This window comes from Catharus ustulatus, chromosome 1, assembly GCF_009819885.2.
Source record: "Catharus ustulatus isolate bCatUst1 chromosome 1, bCatUst1.pri.v2, whole genome shotgun sequence".
Lineage (NCBI taxonomy): Eukaryota > Metazoa > Chordata > Aves > Passeriformes > Turdidae > Catharus > Catharus ustulatus.
The window spans coordinates 119275363-119297178 of record NC_046221.1 but is presented as its reverse complement, the minus strand read 5'-3'; positions in this window follow the sequence as shown (position 1 = coordinate 119297178).

Sequence of the window (21816 nt, the reverse complement as noted above, 5' to 3'; positions counted from 1 at the left end):
TACACAAAAGTCAGATGTGATGAAGATATATTTATTTTGTTGACTAATCTTTCTTCTTCACCAGGACAATTGTAATGGAAACCACTGCACATAAATAAGGAAAATTAATTTGTTGAAAACAAGATCATCAGAAGAACACCAGAAGAAGATGGCATTATTCCTTTTTCGGGTATTTTTTTTTGTTTCCTCTTGGCAGAACATGCTTTAGATTTTTATATGTCAGGTGTGCTTTTAGAGGCTTCATACAATCTCAGGCGTGTGTGTCAATATATTCTCTAAAACTAGTTAACATCTTACCCTTCATTTTGAGACTGGACAAATAAATAGCAATCACAAAAGGCTGCTTTTCTCTGTCTCCAAAACCATTTATCTATAGTTTAATTTTGAAGAAATTTGCCTGCATCAGACTGTTACAGTTACATTGCCTGGCTTCAATAGTGGATTTTTTTTTACTATGCTTAGCATATTTTTAATAGCATAAAGCACTTCAAGTTGCTGATCATGCTCTGTGCAAAATGTACACCTCAAGGCTTTTCTCAACTAGAAATACAGAACACAGAGAAATATTTCATAACATACTGCATTAAATATAGGATATTTTCTTTCTGAAAATCGAATATTTTCTTAAACTGAAGACATTTATGAAAGATTTATTTGTGTTATAAACTTTTCAATCTGTCTGTTTTGCAGCAGGCCACAGATACACTACTGAGGAAGGCCCTTAGGCTGGAGGAGTACCTGATTTTATTGCAAGAGGTTCTAATCAAATTTTGCCAAAACAAAGATTATTTAAAAATTACTCTTTTTTTAGTTTGTTTGTGGTCAGAATGTGTCAACAGTTAAAAAATAATTAAAGAGCATAAATATTTTAAGATATATGCAATGGTTCAGTCAACAGTGAAAGACAGAAGGAAGCAATTAAGGGATGATAGAAGAAGGGAAGCTTTTCCACAAGCCATAAGTAACCTAATGTATCAGGAGTTTTGCCTCTTTATATCAAGAACAAAGGCTGAATTTAATCCCTGAGCCTTACCCTGTGTCCAACACCATGACTGTATAAACTCATTCCAAACACTGAAGTATCAAATAATCAAAACAGAGATTTTATGGATAAAGCAGGTGGGAGTGGGGAACTTTTCTTCTTTTTTGGCTTGTCAACTGAAGCCATCTCATATCTTTTGCTTCAAAAGCATTCCTTACTGACAGAGAGCAGGTGTTACTTGTTTAACCTGGCTTCACTGTGCTCAACAAGTGCCCAAGAAGTGCTGGCTGCTAAGCAATGGGGTCAGGTTGCTGCATTGCAGAGATTTAACATTTTTGTGGGTCATTGTAGCCCATATAACTTTAGTACAATATTGTTTTCTATGCCCCTTACAAAACACAAGGTATTTATTAATTAGTAACACCACACTTGTGTAAAAGAAGTGTGTGGCATACCTATGAGTTTCATGTGAATTTTGAATTTTCTAACTTCTTAGTGCTGGATTTTACAACTACAGTAATTTCACGAATACAAGCCGCACCAATTTGACCAAAATTTTGGTGGAAACCCGGAAGTGCGGCTAATATTCCGGGGCGGCTAATCTATTAACAAAATTCTAAAAGCTGCCAACACGGAAGTGAGAGCCCGCGGCAGCCCCAAGCCAAGCTGGAGCCCGGCCGGCCCCGGCAGAGGTGGGAAAGCCTGGCAGAGGCGGGGCCAGCAGTGCGGGGGGCGGGCGGCAGAGCCTGAGCCAGCAGGGCGGGGCAGGGAGGGCGGCAGAGCCTGAGCCAGCATGGCGGGGGAACCCGGGAGAACTGGGGCTAGCAGTGCAGGGGAGCATGGCAGAAGCAGGAAGGCCGGCGGGTGGGGCTGCCTGGCAGCGGGGGAAGCCCAGCAGAATAGGGGCCAGCAGCGTGGGGGAGCCCGGCGGTGCGGGGGCCTGCAGTGCCGGCCAGGGCGAGGAAACGCGGCGGCGGTGCAGACGGGAGGGGGCGGCCGGCGAGCCTGGTGGCGGCGGCGGCAGCCCTGCCGGCGGGGCGAGCGAAAGCGGCGCTCGCGAAAGCGGCGCTCGCGAAAGCGCCGCCGCGAGCCGCCGCTCGCGAAAGCGCCGCCGCGAGCCGCCGCCGCGAGCCGCCGCCGCTCACAAAAACACCGCCGCGAGCCGCCGCCGCGAGCCGCCGCCGCTCGCCGCCGCCGCTCGCGAAAGCGCCGCCGCTCGCCGCCGCCGCGAGCCGCCGCCGCTCGCGAAAGCGCCGCCGCTCGCGAAAGCGGCAGCGGGGCGAGCGAAAGCGGCAGCGGGGCGGGCGGCGAGCCCGGCGGCGGCAGCCCTGCCAGCCGGGCGAGCGAACGCGGCAGCGGGGTGGTGCTGACGGGAGAGGGGGGCCAGCGAGCCCGGCGGCGGCGGCGGCAGCACCACCCGGCCAGCCCCGCCGAGCCGTGGCGCTGAGCTGGGCCACCCGGCCCCGTCGGCAACCATGAGCGGGCCGAGCCTTCCTGGCCCCGCCCCGAGCCAGTAAAGCCCGCTATGCCGCGATCCTGTTACTAATTGGCCAATTTGTGAAAGCTGCGCACGGATTCTCGCGACGAACGAAAGTGCGGCTAATATTCGGGGTGCGGCTTATCTATTGACAAAGACAGCAACATTGTCGAGGCACCGGGGGTGCGGCTTATAATCCGTGCGGCTTGTATTCGTGAAACTACTGTAATATTATTCTTTTTCATTATTCTTTTTCATTATGATGATGATGATGATGATTATTATTATTATTATTATTTTGAAGATTATATAAACACTTTGTTTTTTGGGGTAAATTCTATGAAGGATATGGCATGCAAAATGACGGAAGTCAGTTATTAGGAGAATGATTTTCTGATTCAAAAAGAATGACACCATGATCAGTTCTTATAAAAAAGAATTTTCATCAAAAAACATAGAAACAACAGGGTTCATAGAGTCATCTTTTGTGACAGCTAAAATTCTGAAGTAAGTTCATCGTATTCCTTTAAAAGTACAGTAATTTCACAACTATAAGGCACACCGGACTATAAGGCGCACCCCCCCGGATTCGGCAAAATTTGCAACTTTGTAGATCAGATAAGGCACACCGGTCTATAAGGCGCACTTTTTTTTTGCAGTGAGGCCCCGCCCCCAGCTCACCCCGTGGGGTTGCTGGCCGAGGTCCCGCCTCAACCCGGCAGCCATTGGCCCCCGGGCCCGCCTCCACCTGGTAGGGGCGGTGCCGCGAGCCACCGAGCCACCCTGGACCCGGCAGCCATGGGCCCCCGGGACTGCTTCCACCTGGGAAGGGGGGTGCCGCGGCTCCCCTAGCCCGCATTCACGCGGCAGCCATGGCTCCTCGGGACTGCCTGGACCCAGGAGCAGGGTTGCTGCCGGCCCCCTAGCCTGCCTTCATCCGGCAGCCGTAGGCTCCCGGGGCTGCCTGGACCCAGGAGCGGGGTTGCCGCGGCCCTCCTAGCCCACATTCACGTGGCAGCCATGGCTCCCCGGGACTGCCTGGACCCAGGAGCAGGGGTGCCGCGGCCCCCCTAACCCGCATTCACGCGGCAGCCATGGCTCCCCGGGACTGCCTGGACCCAGGAGCGGGGTTGCTGCCGGCCCCCCTAGCCCGCATTCACGCGGCAGCCATGGCTCCCCGGGAATGCCTGGACCCAGGAGCGGGGGTACCGCGGCCCCCCTAGCCCACCTTCATCTGGCAGCCATGGGCTCCCGGGACTACTTCCACCCGGGAAGGGGGGTGCCGCGGCCCCCCTTGCCCACATTCACCCGGCAGCCGTGGGCTCCCGGGACTGCCTGGACCCAGGAGCGGGGTTGCCGCGGCCCCCCTAGCCCGCATTCACGCGGCAGCCATGGCTCCCCGGGACTGCCTGGACCCAGGAGTGGGGTTGCTGCCGGCCCCCTAGCCTGCCTTCATCCGGCAGCCATGGCTCCCCGGGACTGCCTGGACCCAGGAGCGGGGTTGCCGTGGCCCTCCTAGCCCACATTCACGTGGCAGCCATGGCTCCCCGGGACTGCCTGGACACAGGAGCGGGGTTGCTGCCGGCCCCGCTAGCCCGCATTCACGCGGCAGCCATGGCTCCCCGGGACTGCCTGGACCCAGGAGCAGGGTTGCTGCCGGCCCCCTAGCCTGCCTTCATCCGGCAGCCATGGGCTCCCGCGGCTGCCTGGACCCAGGAGCGGGGGTACCGCGGCCCCCCTAGCCCACCTTCATCTGGCAGCCGTGGGCTCCCGGGACTACTTCCACCCGGGAAGGGGGGTGCCGCGGCCCCCCTTGCCCACATTCACCCGGCAGCCGTGGGCTCCCGGGACTGCCTGGACCCGGGAAGGCGGGTGCCGCGGCCCCCCTTGCCCACATTCACCCGGCAGCCATGGGCTCCCGGGACTGCCTGGACCCGGGAAGGCGGGTGCCGCGGCCCCCCTTGCCCACATTCACCTGGCAGCCATGGGCTCCCGGGACTGCCTGGACCCGGGAAGGCAGGTGCCGCGGCCTCCCTAGCCCACATTCACCCGGCAGCCATGAGGCCCCAGGACTGCCTGGACCGGAGAGGGGCGGTGCCTCGGGCCCCCTGGCCCGCCTCCACCCGGCAGGGGCAGTGTCGCGGGCCTCCGGGCCCGCCCTCAACCGGCTGCTGTGGCACTTCCGGCTCCCCCCACGGCTCTCAGCTCACACTTCCGGTTTGGCAAATTTCGCCACTTTGCACATCAGATAAGGCGCACCGGACTATAAGGCGCACTTCCGGGTTCGAGGGAAAATTTTAGTCAAAAGGGTGCACCTTATAGTCGTGAAATTACTGTAAGTTTTTTATGATGTTTGAAGCTCTCAGCAAAAAATCCAGAGGGAAATCTTAAAGTCTGCCTTTCTGTTACCCAAGATTCTTCCGATCAGGGAATTTGACTAGATATCAGACGTGACAATTTGATTTCCTTTGTTCAGCACTCCAACAGGCAGCACAGCATCATCATACTGATAAGCAAACAGGTGTGACTTAGTTGATCAGCAACTGTATTTTGTAAGCTTTTTAATTCAATTTAAGTCCCTGCTTTTTTTTTCTTTTTTTTTTTTTGTCTGATGGGGAGGGAAGAGATGGGTTTTTATGGGGTTTTTTTGCTAAAAGGAATGTCTTCTTTCAGTTTTTTTGGTTTATATTTTCAAGAAAGAAAGGAAAGAGTCCACATTTTTCCCTGTAATATACTTCTAAAATATCTAAAGTTAATTCTCTTTTTTTTTTTTCTGTATCATCTTGAGAAGTCAAGTACCTTAACTCTTGTCATAAGTTTTAGCCATACTAATTGTACATGGCAAATGCATGCTGGAGCTAGGTGTTTAGAATATCACAGCAGTTTATATATATCTGTAGCTAGGTAACTGAGTCTGATGGTAATTTGTAATGGGTCTCACAATTTTAGTTTTTATTTTAAAATTTTAGCAAAATGCTCCAATGAGTTTGTTAAAGTATTTAATTTATACATGTTGCTTAATTTTGGAAGAAGTGTCTCAGCCGGATAGTTCACACAGACTCCATCTGTCTCTCAAGTGACAAAAATACTCCTGTGCAGTAGCCCTCACTGGGTATTTTGGAAACTATTCCTACATTTACAGAGGTGGGCCCATGGCAATTTAGGCAGAGCACCAAAGGCATCACATGGCCTAAAAAATGGGGAAAAGAAGATCACCATTTTTCCTGTTGCTCAATATGCAACAGCTGTCTTTTTTTGCTAGTATTGACTTGCTAGGGAATGATCTATACAAGTCTTACTTTCTACGTCATTATTCTTTTAAAACTCTTCTGAATTATGTCACTGCTGTATGACATTGTTAAGACAAGATGAAGGTTTTATGAAGCTCTTGTGAGTACCACTGTCCACAGAAACATATACTATGGAAATATATTTATATCCAAATCCATATATATAGTGTATATACAGAGAAACATAAGACATTTTTGAATGGATTCAGCTGGTAGATTTGTACTCTGTGCTGACAATATCTCTGTTTCCTCATCATGAATTTAGTAAGTGTGTTTTGCTACTCTGGTCTCAGGTAGAGGGCTTAAAGTAATATATATACTAAATATACAGTCCCTAGATCTTTTGTACATTACTGGGATCTTTTTTATCTTGTGAAGCAGTCATTTTATTGCTCCTTGGACATAACAGACATTTCATTCTGTTTCAGTTTAAAAGCTGCTGCACAGAAATGATCTCACTTCAGTTTCACTTGCTTCTTAAAAACTTTTAATTTCTTCAACACAGTGGCAGTGGAGAGGACTTAATTGCTTACCTGACACCCTTCATAGCCAATTTCTTAACAAGAGTGAGGAGGGGTGTTGGAGAAAAATCACAAATGTACACTTTAGAGCAAATCCGTTATTTAAAACAAATTAGCAGTACATGTTCCTTCCAAAATTTTTATTCCATTTTCTTCCTTTAGGGTGCAATTTCATGAATGATTTAGCCAATCAAATGTGCATTGCAAGTAGTAGAAAAAGAGCTCCACTCTTTTTCTCTTGCAACATGGGTACTTTTCTGCAATTTCACGTCAGATTAGGTTTTTTCAGGGCTAGCTACCTCAAGCCATTCCCTCAATGTAACTTTTAAAGTAACCAATTATTTAAGAAAACACTGTCATATTTACATTGAACCTGTTCCTGGTGAGCAATTCCACGTATGCTGACTTTTTTAGTCCCTACCTTTGCAATTTTCATCAAATTTCCTTAGACTCTTAACATTTGAAATTGTATTGTCATTAAGCCTGGAGCATTCAGCATAAATGCCTATTTTGATTTTCTGAAAAGCTTGATTTCCATTAAAATAGCCTTAAAGACTTTTAGTGACAAAGGAACAGCTTTCAACTTCAGAAAATTCTGCTGAATTTCTGATCTTTCTCTATTTTAACCTCAAAGCAGCACTTTTTGCATGTGGTAATCAAAATTTTATAGTCATATGATGCAATTCTACCTAGGCATTTAATATTATATTGTTCAGCTTGTAACTGCTTTCATAGCACTACAGTTTTCTTCATTTTATGATTATTTCGAAACTCTAAAAAGTTTCTTTCAGTGTTTCTTTTGTCTTTCTCTTCACTAAAGAATGACTAAATCAGTCGTGGTCACTCTTGTGATTTTAACATTACCCTTGTTTTAGAGAGTCCACTGCTAACCTATGGTCACGTGGCACTTTATTTAATAAGATGTTATCCTCTGTCCACACTCTTGTGATGATTTTCTAGGTGCACAGCTAATTATGACTGAATAGGAATAGGAATTGAGTATCATTGCTGTTTTCTGTGTCTCTGAAATTTTATTGTCTCTTCAAGGCACACTGATGCTCTAACATTTATTTCTATTTTGGTTTTGGGATTAAAAAAAAAAAGTGGTTAAATGACTACTGTTTAGGTCTTCTTTCGGTACGTTTTCTGATCTTTCCACTTGCTTTTAAAAATGATTCATCTGAGAATGCCATTTATTACACTTAGCTTCTTTGCTATCCTTAATCCATATTGCTTTTTTTCCCCCAATATAAACATCTGCTTATAAATTTAAGAAATTTATTTCTTTTCATTTTCTTATTTTTTACTGAAATCTGCAGCTTGTAATTCCTTTTCCACTTAGAAAGTCTTGCTCTAAACCCTAGGAGATCCTTTGGTTAACATCTCTCTAGGGAACCACTGGTCTTGACACAATTCAGTTTGTTAATGGAATACTCACTCCAAGTTCTTAATGAACTATAGGAGAAAGAAATCTGTGAAACAAACTATCCAAAGAACCACACTCCAAACCATGCCAATAAAATCTTGGCTTTTCCTGGCTGGTTCACCTCTCCTAAGTGCTAAAGTTTGCTGAACTTCCTATTTGCTCCCATCTTGGGATCAGAAGTGCCACTTCTGGGATTTATATAATCTGAGAGGTAGTAACACATACAGCTGGCAAACAGCTGGCTAAAAAAAAGAGCTAGCACATCTATCCAGTTAGCAGCTTGAATTCAGATTGTTGGCCACAACCTCCTTTGTATTCAGTATGCATTCACACATTATACTACACATTTCCTAGCTGGCTACAGATTTATGCACATATTGTGCATGTATGCACAGTAATCATTGTGCTACAGGCGTGTTTATTTGTTCCCACAAAGATTCTAGTCTCTGTGTGAAACCATTCCTGATTATTTATATAATCATAGTCGCAATGTACTCTATTTTGATTGCCAAAATATGTCTTCCTTTTCCTTTTAGCCTGGCAGCATCAGCATTGCTTAGCATTATTCAGGACAAGTACAGAACCTCAGCTGAAGCCTTTACAAATACAACAAAACATAAAGAGCTTGGTAAGTTGCAAAAGATAAAATTGAATTTTTTTTTTATTTCGTGTTTATAATTGGGCCAATTGTCATTTGAAAAAATGTAAGGGAGCCTGAACTGAGCACTTAATTTATCCTTTGCCTAGAGTCCAAGAAGTCTTACAATACTCGTTTCTCTTAAACATTCAAATCTTCCTAACAATTAAAATAAAACTCAACCTGTTATCTGAAGAGAGCAGTTTGTCTTTGAAAATGACTTTTTTCTAAGAAAGGAAACACTGAAACATATATATTTTAATTTCTTCATAAACATAAAATTATGGACACTAATAATTAATTTACATCAAGACCTGATTTGTGTAACATATTCCTATAAAATGTTGACAGAATTTATGTAGCAAAATTTCCAATTAAGAAATTCAAGCTACAACATGGTATATGCCATTGAAATAACTGATAACTGAGAGAATTTGAAAAGAAGTTTTAATTCAAACACTTTTGTCCCAAAATAAGGAAGACATTATTAAATTATTGGAGATACTGGTGTTTTTTGCTACCCCAGGTCATTAATTATTTGCATACATGGGAGACTGTGGGTTATGAGGTGAACTACCATATGTTCAGCTTAAATATTTGGTTTATGGTATGGAAGTGGAAAGATACTATCAAATTTTGGCTACAAATAGGTAGATATTTTATTTATAAGTTTCTTTTCTAAATTCTAGCTGTTAGGAAAAAAATACCAAAAAAACTTTGTAACAAACTTTTTTCCTTAATATGAGCAGCAAGAAGAAAATGTACAATTTAAAATACTTATGTCTTAAGGACAAAGTTATTCATTCCACAAAAAGACAAAATTTAGCTAACAATTTAGCTAACAATTTGGAGGATAACAGACGGATATTATCTTTTGAAAGACTCTATAACACTGTAGAGTATGAAACAGTAAAAGTATAGTGCATGGAAAGGGAGTTTCTATTCTATTTTTAATGAGTAGCCTGTGTGTGCAGAGATCAGCATGAAGATCGACTTTTCTACTAAAAACCCCTGTATTCTTTGTTTCCAAGCATCCCTTTTATGTCTATTTTTACTTGCATTACACAACAATGATACTCTGAACTTTTTTAGGACTGGCTAGCACCTGTGTCTTGTTGCTGGTTCTCAAAGCCTTTCTAAAATATATTCTCTATTAAAATGATAAATATAATATTTCAACCTAAGAAAATTATATTAATTTGAGTTTTCTCAAGAGGGAAAAACTTGTCATTTTGCCTCTCATTGCCTGCTAAGGTACCTTTGCTGCCATTCATTCATACTCACTTACAAGCAGAATATAATTCAAATGTGGGGAATTATTTTTATTACTTTTTCTGTGTAGACCACTCTTTTGGAGGCACATGTGATGCTACATAAGTGTAGCTGATATATTTTAGATTTTGCCTTAACCTTCCTTACCATGAAGTGCAGAAAGATTTTTTTAAGTAGCTGACTGTATAGCACAAGCACAGCTTCAACAATAGGGCAAACCAAAATAAGGTGGACTGAAAGAATCTGACGTCATGGCTAAAAAGGGAATATATTAAATTATCAACTATTAATTGTATCAAATTATTTATCATCTGGAAAAAAAATAGGGAAGTGTACTTTTTGGTTTTTTCCTCTTCTAATGTCATACTTGTAAGAAATAGACAGTGCCTTCAATTTCATGCAAGCAAAATCCCAGGTATTCAGGCGGTATAAATTTCTGTATCGCTCCTGACTGTGAGTCGTTGCAGTAATACCCATTTTCTCTTAAGTGATCTGAAACTATTAAAAAATGTTAGTAATCACTGGTTGCAGGACAGATGTGGGACAAGTGGGAATGATTCTGTGTTGTGTCTGTATAAAGTAAGGAAAGTCACTAAGGAAAAATTTTGGCATGTTACACTGATCTGCTCCATCCTGGTTCTAATGTGTGTAACTGAGAGCTGGGGTCTGATGTAGGAACCTCTGGTGGTTTAACCCCAGGCAGCCACAGAGCCACTCATTCACTCCCCCACCAGCAGGATCAGAGACCAAATTGGAAGAGTAAAAGGATGAGATGAAGATAGACTAACAGGGAAAGCAAAAGCCACACACAGAAGCAAAGCAAAACAAAGAATTCAGTTTCCTGTGGGTAGATGCTCAGCCATCTCCAGGAGAGCAGGCCCCCATCAAATGTAACAGTGACTTGGCATGACAAACACCATCTCTCAAATGGTCCCCTCTTCCTCCTTCTCTCTCCTACTTCATACACAGAGCATGATGCCATAGGATGTGGAAAATTCCTTTGGTCGGTTTGGGTCGCCTGTGCTGGCTCTGTCTCCTCCCCATCTCCTATGCACCTCCAACTTCCTTGTCCACATGGCAGCACAAAAAGCAGAAAGGGCCTTGGCTCTGTGCAAGACCTGTTCAGCAATAACAAAAACATCTCTATATTTATCAAACCTGTGATCAGCATGACTCCAAAACTCAGCACAATACCAGTGACTGGGAAGAAAATTAACTCTACCCCAACCAAAACCAGCACAGAACCCAAAAGCTTCATCCCTGCAAATGGTAGCAAAGGCAGGGTGGGAGCTTGTAGAAGGATAGATTATACTTCTCCTGTACTATGAGGAAAACTGGATCGATTCTTTTTTGACTAATCCAAGTGTGTACTCCAACCACATAACTGAATGGCATGACTTAAAACAGGACATGTATTAGACTGGTTGAACAAGTCGTGGTATTCAAAGAAAATAAAGTCTCATCTTTACTTTCTACCAACAGATTAATTTCATAGAGTTTCCTGCTATCTTGTTAAGATCCCAATTTCCACCTGTTTAAGATGGCATAAACTACTTTCTGAAGTTGCCTACCATTTTTGTCTCAAAGAACAGCTTTATAATGTGGCAGTTTCCAATCTGTTGAAGATTGCAAAACTTGTGTGCATTTCTGATTTTTCCTGAACCAACATGAGCTCCCTTGAGCAGCTAATTTGGCATCTGAAAGGTTGCTCTTTTTTATTTTATTGTTATTTCTTTCTTACCAGAAAGACTCTGCATTCTACAAGTCATTATGCCTTCAAGACAAATAACTTGCTCTAATAGCACAGACTTTTTTAATATTAAGCTTTGTCTTGTTTTTTTTTTTAGAGTTTAGGAAAACACTCAGCTATTTTTTAAAGAACAAAAGAGGAAGAAAAAATGGGTGGTCTAAAAAAATTAATCAAAACATTTGAATATGTAAGAGCTCATAGAAGACACATTTGACAAAAATATCTACTTCGATGCTGATTCATTCAGTTAAATGGAGGACTGTCCATCAGATTGGCACTTTTTTGTGTAGTCAAATAAAAAATAAATGATGACAGGAAATTAAAGTAAAATTATTTTGATAATAGACAGTAAAATCTTTTTATTTTCTTTAAGAAAACGCAAGGAAAAAAAAGACATACAGTTTAGACAAAAGATGAATATTACCAGTCTGCTTTGATAACCAATTTCAATAAAGTAACTTGAGTCTTCATCTTGTGCTACGTCATTTTCTTATTTACTCCTGGCCTATTTGACAAAGAAATGACAGCAAGGTAGCAAAATAATCTAGAAGTTTAAATACTACTCAGAAGAGGACCTCAGAGCAGACAGTTAAGTTGGACATTTTAAGGGTCAAAAGTTATTTTAGCTCAATTCAAATGAAATACAGGAAAGCTTTCCAATCCACATAGTAACCCTAAGTGCTTTCCCCTTCACAACTGTTAATTGGACATTCTCTGCATCAGACACCATGGTCACTTCTTCTGGAGCGTGGAGAGGTTTTTCCCACTGATTGGTTAGGTTTTTTTCCCTCTACCATCATGGTTTTCCTCTTTCTTTAAGGACATAAACAGAGGTACTCTAGTCTACAGAAGTCTGTAGTTGTTGTACCAGTCAATGTACAATGTACATCAAGCAACACATCAGTGTGGGAGGAACATGGAGTTTCCTCAAGAGAGGTGAGCAGAAAAAATCCTGGTAAAGTTAAAGATAGCATGGAGCTATTAAAATGTTTCTGTGATTAGTGGCTGGCTATGTGTGAGATCTCAAAACTCCAGGTAGTTTCAGGCACTTGCATGTAGGGCTGGCAATTTTATTCCAGTAGCTGAACTGATTTGACTCTCACTGACCAGTTCCGGTTTACTGATATTGCCATCTTTTTTTTTCTTAACTATTGAACTGATGTATAAGGCAAAACATCTTTGTGCTGTCAGCTTGTTTCTCTTTCCAATTTTAGCTGGAATTTGTTTATTCACTGGGTATTAAAATAGCACCTGGAAATACAAGGTTACAAAATAAATTCATATACTTCTTCATAAAAAATCCAAAACACATTCATTAGGGTTTTTTTTTAATCTGAAACATGGGCTAATGGTATTCTCAAGAATAAGACAATAAGTACAACAACTGGTCTTACTCAGCTAAATATGGGGATGTTTAATGAGTCATCCAGTCTCTCTTTATCTCCAGGCTGCATTGATTTAACATCTCTTCCTTCCTTAATGAATGAACATAAAGTATAACACCTGTGATTCCATAGCATTTTGACACTGTGTTCCTCTTCAGCACTCAAATCAGAGCCATGCTGTGTCTGTTGTTTCAAGAGAGAGCGGTCCAAAAGCTCATTGCCTGGTATGCATCTGCCATCAATATCCTTTCAACATGCATGGTTTACAACTGCAGTTTGCTGCGTTTAAATGTCATCTGCATTCTGTGATTCAGTGAATGCCTGTATACACACACAAAAAAGGAGAAGAATTTATATATGCCAGGAGCTTTTTTTATTGTGTTTGGGATTTTTTTTCACTGTATTTGAATTACTGACCTCAGAGGACCCATCCTCTAGGGGATAACTCTGCATTTAAAAGTATTTAAGTGCAATCTCCCAACAAAATACTTATAGCTTCCTTCCTTCTTTCACAAATATCAGGCTTTGTAGTTTGTAAGATTTCTCTGGAGAAAGGCAGCTTTTATTAGTAGTGATTATATCCAGCGTTCTAACAGCAGTTAATTTCCCTCAACAGTCACGTGAGTATATACAGTCTCATATAAATCAAGATAATTGTTTTTTTCGCAATTTATAACAGAAATAAATTGGAAAACAAGACAGCAGAGGAAAAGCCAACAGATTTTTAGAAACTCTACCATCTGGTCTATTATAAAATGAATCCAAATATCTGGAAAATCTTGTCTATAAGCAAAATGTATGCATATATGAGTAGAGGTATTCAGAACTGAAGTCCACTTATAAGCATCTGTGGCCAGTGTGCATTGATTGTTCTTTTTTATGACATGTGAAAGTCTGCACCATGATAGCAAAGGCCGCAACAACCAGAAAAACCATTCTCTATTACTTACTAATTTCTGGTTTTAAATCACTACATTTTTGTTACTATTATGGGGCATGGAATTAGAATGGGAACAGGGAAGAAGTGGCCTATTAGATAATGAGTGTAGTAGACAACCTACTTGGCAAAAAAAACCTGGAATATTTTGGAATATAATACCTTGGAAGAGATACAACTATTGTCTGTGAGTATTATGGGGAGTAAATACTGGAAAATTAATACTTAAGCAGTAATGCTGGGACAGAACTGATGAGGTTAAGCTGAGCAGACAGTAATACACCCGAAGAAGTGTTCAAGACCAGGCTAGATAGGGCTCTGACTAACCTGTTCTAGTGGAAAGTGTCCATTCCCATGGAAGGGGCTTGGAATTAGATGATCTTTAAGGTCCCTTCCAACCCAAACCACTCTATAATTCTGTGGTTCTGTGATTCTACAATTCTGTGATGTCTGTCCTAGAGAAGAGTAAGCTTCTGGAACAGTTTTCTAAAAGCAGTGGAGACAAAAATACAGCTTGTTTTAAAATTGAAGCTTCATGCATTTATGGGAAGGATCATATGACAGTTTCCTTTTACAGCATGAGTTTGGAGCTGATGACTTAGCAAATCCCTTCAACTCTTCTGTTGTTTTTCATGATATTTTTATTCTATGGTTTTCAACACTTCACAGATTGCTATCTGAATCACTTCATAGATTTGCCTTTACAGCAACTAAATTTATTTTTTGTCATTCTAGAAGAGTAAGTCTGATAATCAAGAATTTATTTCACAACAATCCTTTGAAAAATGCATCACAACAGTTAATTTACTTGTTTTCTTTCTATTTAAAAGATTTAAATCTGCTAATAATTTATTTTTAGTGTATCTTCATCAGTTACACTCAGTTGTATCCGCAGTTCTGAGAATTAATCTGACAATCATATTGCACTTTACAGTCATTTCCTAGGTAACTAAAAGAGCCACATACATGCAATACAGACAGCAGAAAATTCTGTTTTCCCTAGTGATTACTCTTTTATTTTTCAGCTCTTCCATATGCACTAAAATTTTTATATGGTAGACAGATGTGAAGTGCATTAATGAGTCTTGAGAGAGAAAAAGAACAAGGGAGACTGCAATGTCATGAAACATGAAAGGGCCAAAGTCCAATCTGGGGGTAAAAACAGCATCTGTGAAAAATAATCTGTCAAAACTTGAATGCTTGTTGGAATTCATTTTCATTTACAAGGGAAAAAAATGGTAGCAAAAGTTTTTATCATATTTATTTAATATGTCAATTCACTGAAATCTTGCTTTACATGGAGAGTGGAGCTACTGAACAGAAAACATCTGAAAAAATAGGCCCACAAGAAACTTAGTGTAAAACAAAGGGAAATAACTACAATGGCAGGATTATAGGTGACTGAGAGCATATTTTCTTAATTTACTGTGGTTTTGCGCTTCAAAACTTTCCCCGTTTATTCATGTGCTGTATTGATTTGCCTCTTTTTGGAAATGTGGAAAAAGATTGGACTTGATTATTTGAAAAAGTCATTGATATATTTTTTGGGTTTTTTTGGCTTTCACACAAAATACAAAAGTTTTTGTCTCTTTTTACCTTGAAAAGGGTTTTTTTTTTCCCTTTCAAATTTGAGGTCATACACACCATTTACTGTGTAAATCATCAGTCTTCCAGTTTTGTTTCTCTACTTGAAGAATGTTGTTGGGATGACCAGTAATTTTCCAGACCTCCAATATTAAGAGGACAGAGAGGTTGTCTACTTGCTATGGGGACAGATGGAAGAGGGTAAGTTTACTTCAGTTTTCTGCCAAGCTAAAACAATTTCAGGGCACAGGAGTTGGGGATGTCTGGGGCAGCAGCAAGGCATAACTTGTTTAAGTTGACTGCCTACTGTTTGCTAGTGAAGACCAGAGGTTAGAAGGGATTTCTGAGGCTAGAGGCATTTTTTGTTCTGAAGTTAGCTATTATAATTGGGTTGGCACACTTTTTCTGTTGGCAGCAGTAAGATGTAGATGTTCATTCTGAATATTAGCATTGATGTTCATTGTCCATTTTCCTTCCGCGCATGTGAAGAAAATTCAAATAAACAACAGAAAAACAGCACATATTGTGTTTATAGAACAGTCTGTATACACATTTTTATTATTACATATTTTTATTTATGTCAAAACACACAAACAAAATACCTCTTGCGGGATTGTGAAGATCTTCACTGGCCTCCCATAGGCATCCATAAACATCATATTTTATATTCACCCTTTTTTAGAGAATGATGATGAGTTCCTGGCTTGAGATCCCTCACTTCCATTCAGGTGGCAGTGCTGAACCATGTTTAACAGCTCAATAAAGTCTGCACGTTCACATTTACAAACTTCAAGGAAATGACAGAATGCAATACCATCAATGCACAACATTTGAAGTGTAAGTGGCCAAAATTCTGGTTTTCCTTCACTAGGTACATGATGATAGGAGGCTTTCACTGTTACTTGTCTTAGTATGAGCAGCAGTGAAGTCACATGATGTGGGAGAACATGCCAAACATTATAACAACTTCCTACCTCACACAAGCCAATAATAGTTTGGGGGAGAGAAAAGAGAGGAATTTGTTTTGAGCTGCTTCACTACCCTGCGGGAAATTACTCCAATGAAAACTGCTCCTTTATCTATCTCTTCTTTCTCTTCCCTATTAAGTAGTGGCTATGGGAAGCATTCAAATTAATTCTGAAGTAATTTTTCTCTCACTGAGAATGAGATCTCCTTGCAGGTATTTTTCAGAGGGTTTTTTTTGTGTTCCAGATACAACAAAAAAGCTTTTCCATCAGGTGTTTTCAATTTTCTTCAAAACACAGCTGAAAAATGCAAGTGATTTGGTATGGTTACAGTTTAACTGAAGGTTTTCACATCCTTGGATTTTGTGCTCTGGACCTGGCTTCTAATGCATGCCAAAATGAAACCTGGGAACACAGCATCCTTCCTAGTGCCTTGTTTTCTGCTGAAAGATACTCTTGTCTGCAGAGTGGTGATGTGCATGACAGTTCATTCACCCTGTCACAAGAAGCAGCTGTCAGGACTGAACTTGCATTGCCAAGTCCACCTAGCTGACAGATTGTAAACACGCAAATAAGTCCTGCTTGAAAGATTTAAAACTAAATCTCTCTATCATTTTTTCATGAAGTTGAAGAGAAGAAAATGTAACAGATGAAACTAGGTAGAGAGAGCTATGAAAAATAGAACTGTTGTCATATGCAATTCTCACATGTCCCGTGTCATGTGGGATTGTTTCTATGGAAGAGCACAGGCGCAAATGAAAAGGAGGTGTGTTCAGCAGAATTGCTCTCTCACACAAGACTGAGCATAGCTCTCATAGAATCATAAAATTGATTGGGTTGGAAGGAACATGTTGTACAACAATCCCCCTGTGATGGGCAGAAACATCACCCAAAGACCCATCCAACCTGGCTGTGAGCCCTTACAGGGATGAGGAATCCACAGCTTTTCTGGGGAACCTGTTCTAATGTATCACCACACACATAGTAAAAATAAATTCCTTATGTCCAGTCTAAACCTATCTTTTTTAAAAAAAACATGTGTCCCTGCATATTGCTACAGGCCTACTGAACAAGTATGTCTCCATCTGTCTTATAAGCCCCCTTTAAATATTGAAAGACTTCACTAAGGTCTCCCTGGAGCCTTCTGCAGGCTGAACACCAGTATCTCGGCCTTTCTTCATAGGAGATGTGCTCCAACCACACGGATTTCCTCTGCTGGTGACCCCAGAGCTGGATGCAGCACTCCAGGAGGTGTCTCACAAGTGCAGTGTGGAGTGGAGAATCACAGAAAAGGAAATGTGAGAATTGCATGTGAAGGCAGGATTGACTGATGAGACCAAGTAAACTTTTGCTCTTTTCTGAATTCACATATAATGAGACAAACATATTGAAAAATTTGGGAAGAGGATATTCAAGAAGATGTTCTCTTTGGCAACAGGAAGCAGAACAGAATTACAAGCCTCCCATGGAATTCCTGTCAATTCAGCAATGACTTCCCGTTCATATCCTTACAGGATGGACAGATCCTGTTACTGATTGGAGTGTGTGAGTTTCCAGACTAACCCAGAACTCTCATCTTTTCTGTGTGCAGGCAGTGCAATGTTGCTGGTTATGCCAAAATTATGCACTATACTTCTGTGCTGAAGTCCAAGTTCTCAAGCAGTATGAAGTTAATATTTTGATCCAATCTACAAGACTTCATTCCTGTTGAAACCAAGCCTGAGAGATACCATTGGGATGACATTAGCTTATGAAAGAGAATTAGATGAGAACTAGTTTATATTTTTCACAGCCAGTATAATGACTGACATATTTTTGCATATGGAGAAGCTGGCAGATATTGGGTTTTGCTACAGCAGACATTTTTCTGAAATTTGATATTTCCTTCATGTCAGATTGCTGGTCTCCTGACATGATTTTCAGGAACTTCTCAAATAATTTTACTGATGCTCATTTTTGACATTAACAATGGTTTTATTGATCACAACAACATCTATGAGTAATGGAAATTTCAGTTTTCTGGTGCAAGACAGTGGTTTTTTTTCTTTCATGAGACATAAGGCTTGACACAAAAGCTACAAATATTTTTTTTCTTGTGCTTTGAAGCATGGCATGAATGTCCTGCATACAAATTTCAAAATTCTTGTTTACCCTCGAATAAGTAAGGTTTTAAAGTGGAACAATTATTTCAGACACCAGTGAATTGTTAATTTACATCGTAAGGAATATTTCTTCTTTGTACCACTGTATTTTGAGGATAACTAGAAATAATTGATTATTAATTTTCTCTGTGATATATTGCTTGATTTTTGAGTCAAGACAGCCAGCTACTGCCATAAATATTAAAATCTGAATAAATTATTTCCATTATAAAATTTATTTTATTTCTTGCTTGATTAATTATATTATATCACCTTTAACACGGTGATTTTGGGAAAAATGGTACCCCTCAAATAATTTAGAAGAAAAAAAGGGATCACAGATATAACACATTCAATCAATTAACAGTTTGAAATCTGTAAAACCATAAAGAGGTGGTAGAAAAAGTAAGCTACAAAGAAACAACACTGTTAAAACCACACTGTGCCTAACTATCACTGACTTCAACCAAGGACTGAAAAACTTCCACATTCCCAAATTAGGGCTAGATTGAACTAAGAGCTGTAGTCAGTTTTGCTGAGGAAGACTTTCAATGAGAGCAAAAATGTAGGTAAATGTAAAAATATAAGAAATATTTCAGTGGAAGATTTTTTATTATTTCATTCCAGATTGCATAGGCTGGATGAAAGAGTGTTCAGCAGTGATATTACTGCCAGTAGGAGAATGTTCTTAATTTTGGATTGTTTATATTTGGCTTGAATAATCATTTAAAAATTGATGGTAAATACTGTGAAACATTCAAAGAGAATACAGGAGAAAATCCCAACTCTGGCACTATTAGAATGATTTGACACAATGAGATAAAAATACAAGCTGGTTTTGTGTTTGTTATATTAGAGAGTTATTTCCCTGAAACTAAAAAGAAAAAAAAAAACTCTACCAGGAGCTGTCTAAACCTACATCAGTGGCATGGAAGTACATTTCTTGATTACATTTTAAACATGATAGGCTAACTAGTAAGACATCTTTTTTTATCACAATAAACCTGACAAAAATATTCAGCAAGTTGTAGTCCTTGTCATATTTCAGTTAAGCATACTTTCATACCTCATGCTCTCTTAGTGTGCATTTGACTGGTGTTAACAAGTGACTAACAAACTGACACTGGAGATGTTTATGTGTGCACAAATAGAAAAAAAAAAAAAAACAATCACAAAACAAAATTAAAATTAAAACAACAACAACCAAAACCCAAACAAGTTTTATGTAAAAATTTCCTACTAGAAAAGTTCATGTAACACTTGCTAAGAATAGTAAGCAATAGTTTTGATCCCTTTTAGTCTTCCATTTGTTTCTCTGTTTGCTTTAAAGCATTTAAGTGTTATTTTCTGTTTTGTTTGTGAGACTGAAATGAATTCAATGGCCAAACTGATATTAATAGTTACCATAGGATAACCTATAACAAATTATGCCATTTGTCCTTCTGTAACTTTAGCAGGTTGTTGCCCAGTAGTATTAGTGATATAATTCTGGCTAATTCATCTTCCATTTCAAAGCTGCTGAAGTTACATTTATCATGGGACTAAAGATCATGTCCAAGTGTGACTATGAAACTGTCACCTCAAGTGGCTCATACTTTTTCCAAATCCTTGTATTCCTGAATCAATTTATAAATGGGACTTTCATTTTGCAATCACATAGCTATATTTTGAATCATGATGGTTACTTTAGAATTTTATGTCACTATCAAAGATAGGATTAGTAGCATTTTTTAATGTCTACTTTCTTTCTCATTGAAGTTGCATTTTTTTATTTATTATGTTTTGAGGAAACATGAGGTTTTAAAAACCCACGTGTTCTGAACAGAATATGGAAATACATTGAGCCAAACCATAATATTGTGTTTTACAGCATATAATATCTTCTAGTCAGAGCTTCCTGGATCCCCCATCTCCCAAGGGCATCCCCAAAGTAGATTTCTCCTTCTGCTGGGAATAAGGTGTCAGAATATACTCCTCAGTTTACTGAAGGTCTTGATATAGGAGAATAAGACCATCATGAGAAGCAGGAAACCGCTTATTGTAGCTAAGCTGTCATATCTTAACTGGAATTGTTTCCGAATATAAGGGGTTTGTAGTGAAAGAAAACCTAGGTGAAATACTGTAAATTATATTAAAGACACAAGGTCAAATTTATGTTGGTAAAGGAGTTTCTGCTGCTGTGAGATCTTAAGGAGTGTTGCTTTATGAATAGTTTTTGGCAATATATTTCTTTTTAGTCTTGAGCCTTCTACCCACAAAAATGGATAACTGTAGCCTGAAGAAGAAGTTTTCAGACAAATTCTGAAGTGATTCAGGATTAATAATCTTCTCTCATGTGTAATGCTTCATTCCTATGAAATTTGTGTTCTGCTGGTATCTGAAAGCTTCTTCAAGAGTTATTATTTTTTCACTGTTGATCAGACTTTCCTCAGAGCTCCTTGAATAGTAACCTAAAATGAACAGCTTGAGTAGCTACCTAAAATGAAATAGAACTAAAAACTCAGCAAATCACTGTTCTGCCATTATGTTATATTTTCCTTAAATATATTTTAAAAATTAGATTTTTGTGTCTAAAAATTCTGTAAACAAGAAGTGATTGATGCCACATGCTAAACACTACTGTGAGTTTTACACAGCCTTGCTAAGAATGTGTTGAAATCAAAAAATAACTCCCACAAAAAAAGGTCCTCAAAAGAAATATTAAGAAAGAGTGAAAGGGTTTTTGATGTTTATAAATATGTAAATAGATAAACAATCAAGAGGCTAAATAATATACCTGGAAAAGATTGAAAATGAGCCCTAAGAGCATAGTTCTTAGGTCCGGTATGAAGAAGTGTTCAAGCTGCATCTATACAATGTCACAGCCCCAGAGAGAGAAATGCAAGAAGTGCAAATCACAGAACTGTATCAGCCTGGGTATATCACCAAACTAGTGGTTCCACAGAGAAACAGGGATAAAAACACTGAGCTTTACTTTACAGTATCAAGGTTTGGTTGCGTTCAAACCTGAGCAAAGACCTTTTCAGTCATCTGTCAGCTGGACAATCTGAACATCAAGAGACACCTGTCCATGGTATCTTTCCATCCTTTACATGTACACGTACTAAGCTGTTCCTAACACAAATGAAGGCCATGCCTGGAGAGGCTGCCTAGAACAGAGACTAGACAATGTTAAAGGAATGAAGTAGATATTTATTAAAAGGTCTTCGGAGGATGTACCTTGGGCAGTGCAAGAGCCTGGCCATGGCTCCACCCAAAAGATGGAAAGCATGTCATGAGTTTTTACCCTTTCATAAGTTTTGGTCCATTTGTATATTGGGGTTAATTGTCCAGTTACAGCTTCAGGTTATGAGATTGCTCTCCTCAGTTCACTGTTGTTTATACTTTTGGGCCCCAAGCTGAAATGATATCTTTGGATCTCAGGCTGGAAAAGGATTGTCTTGTCTAAC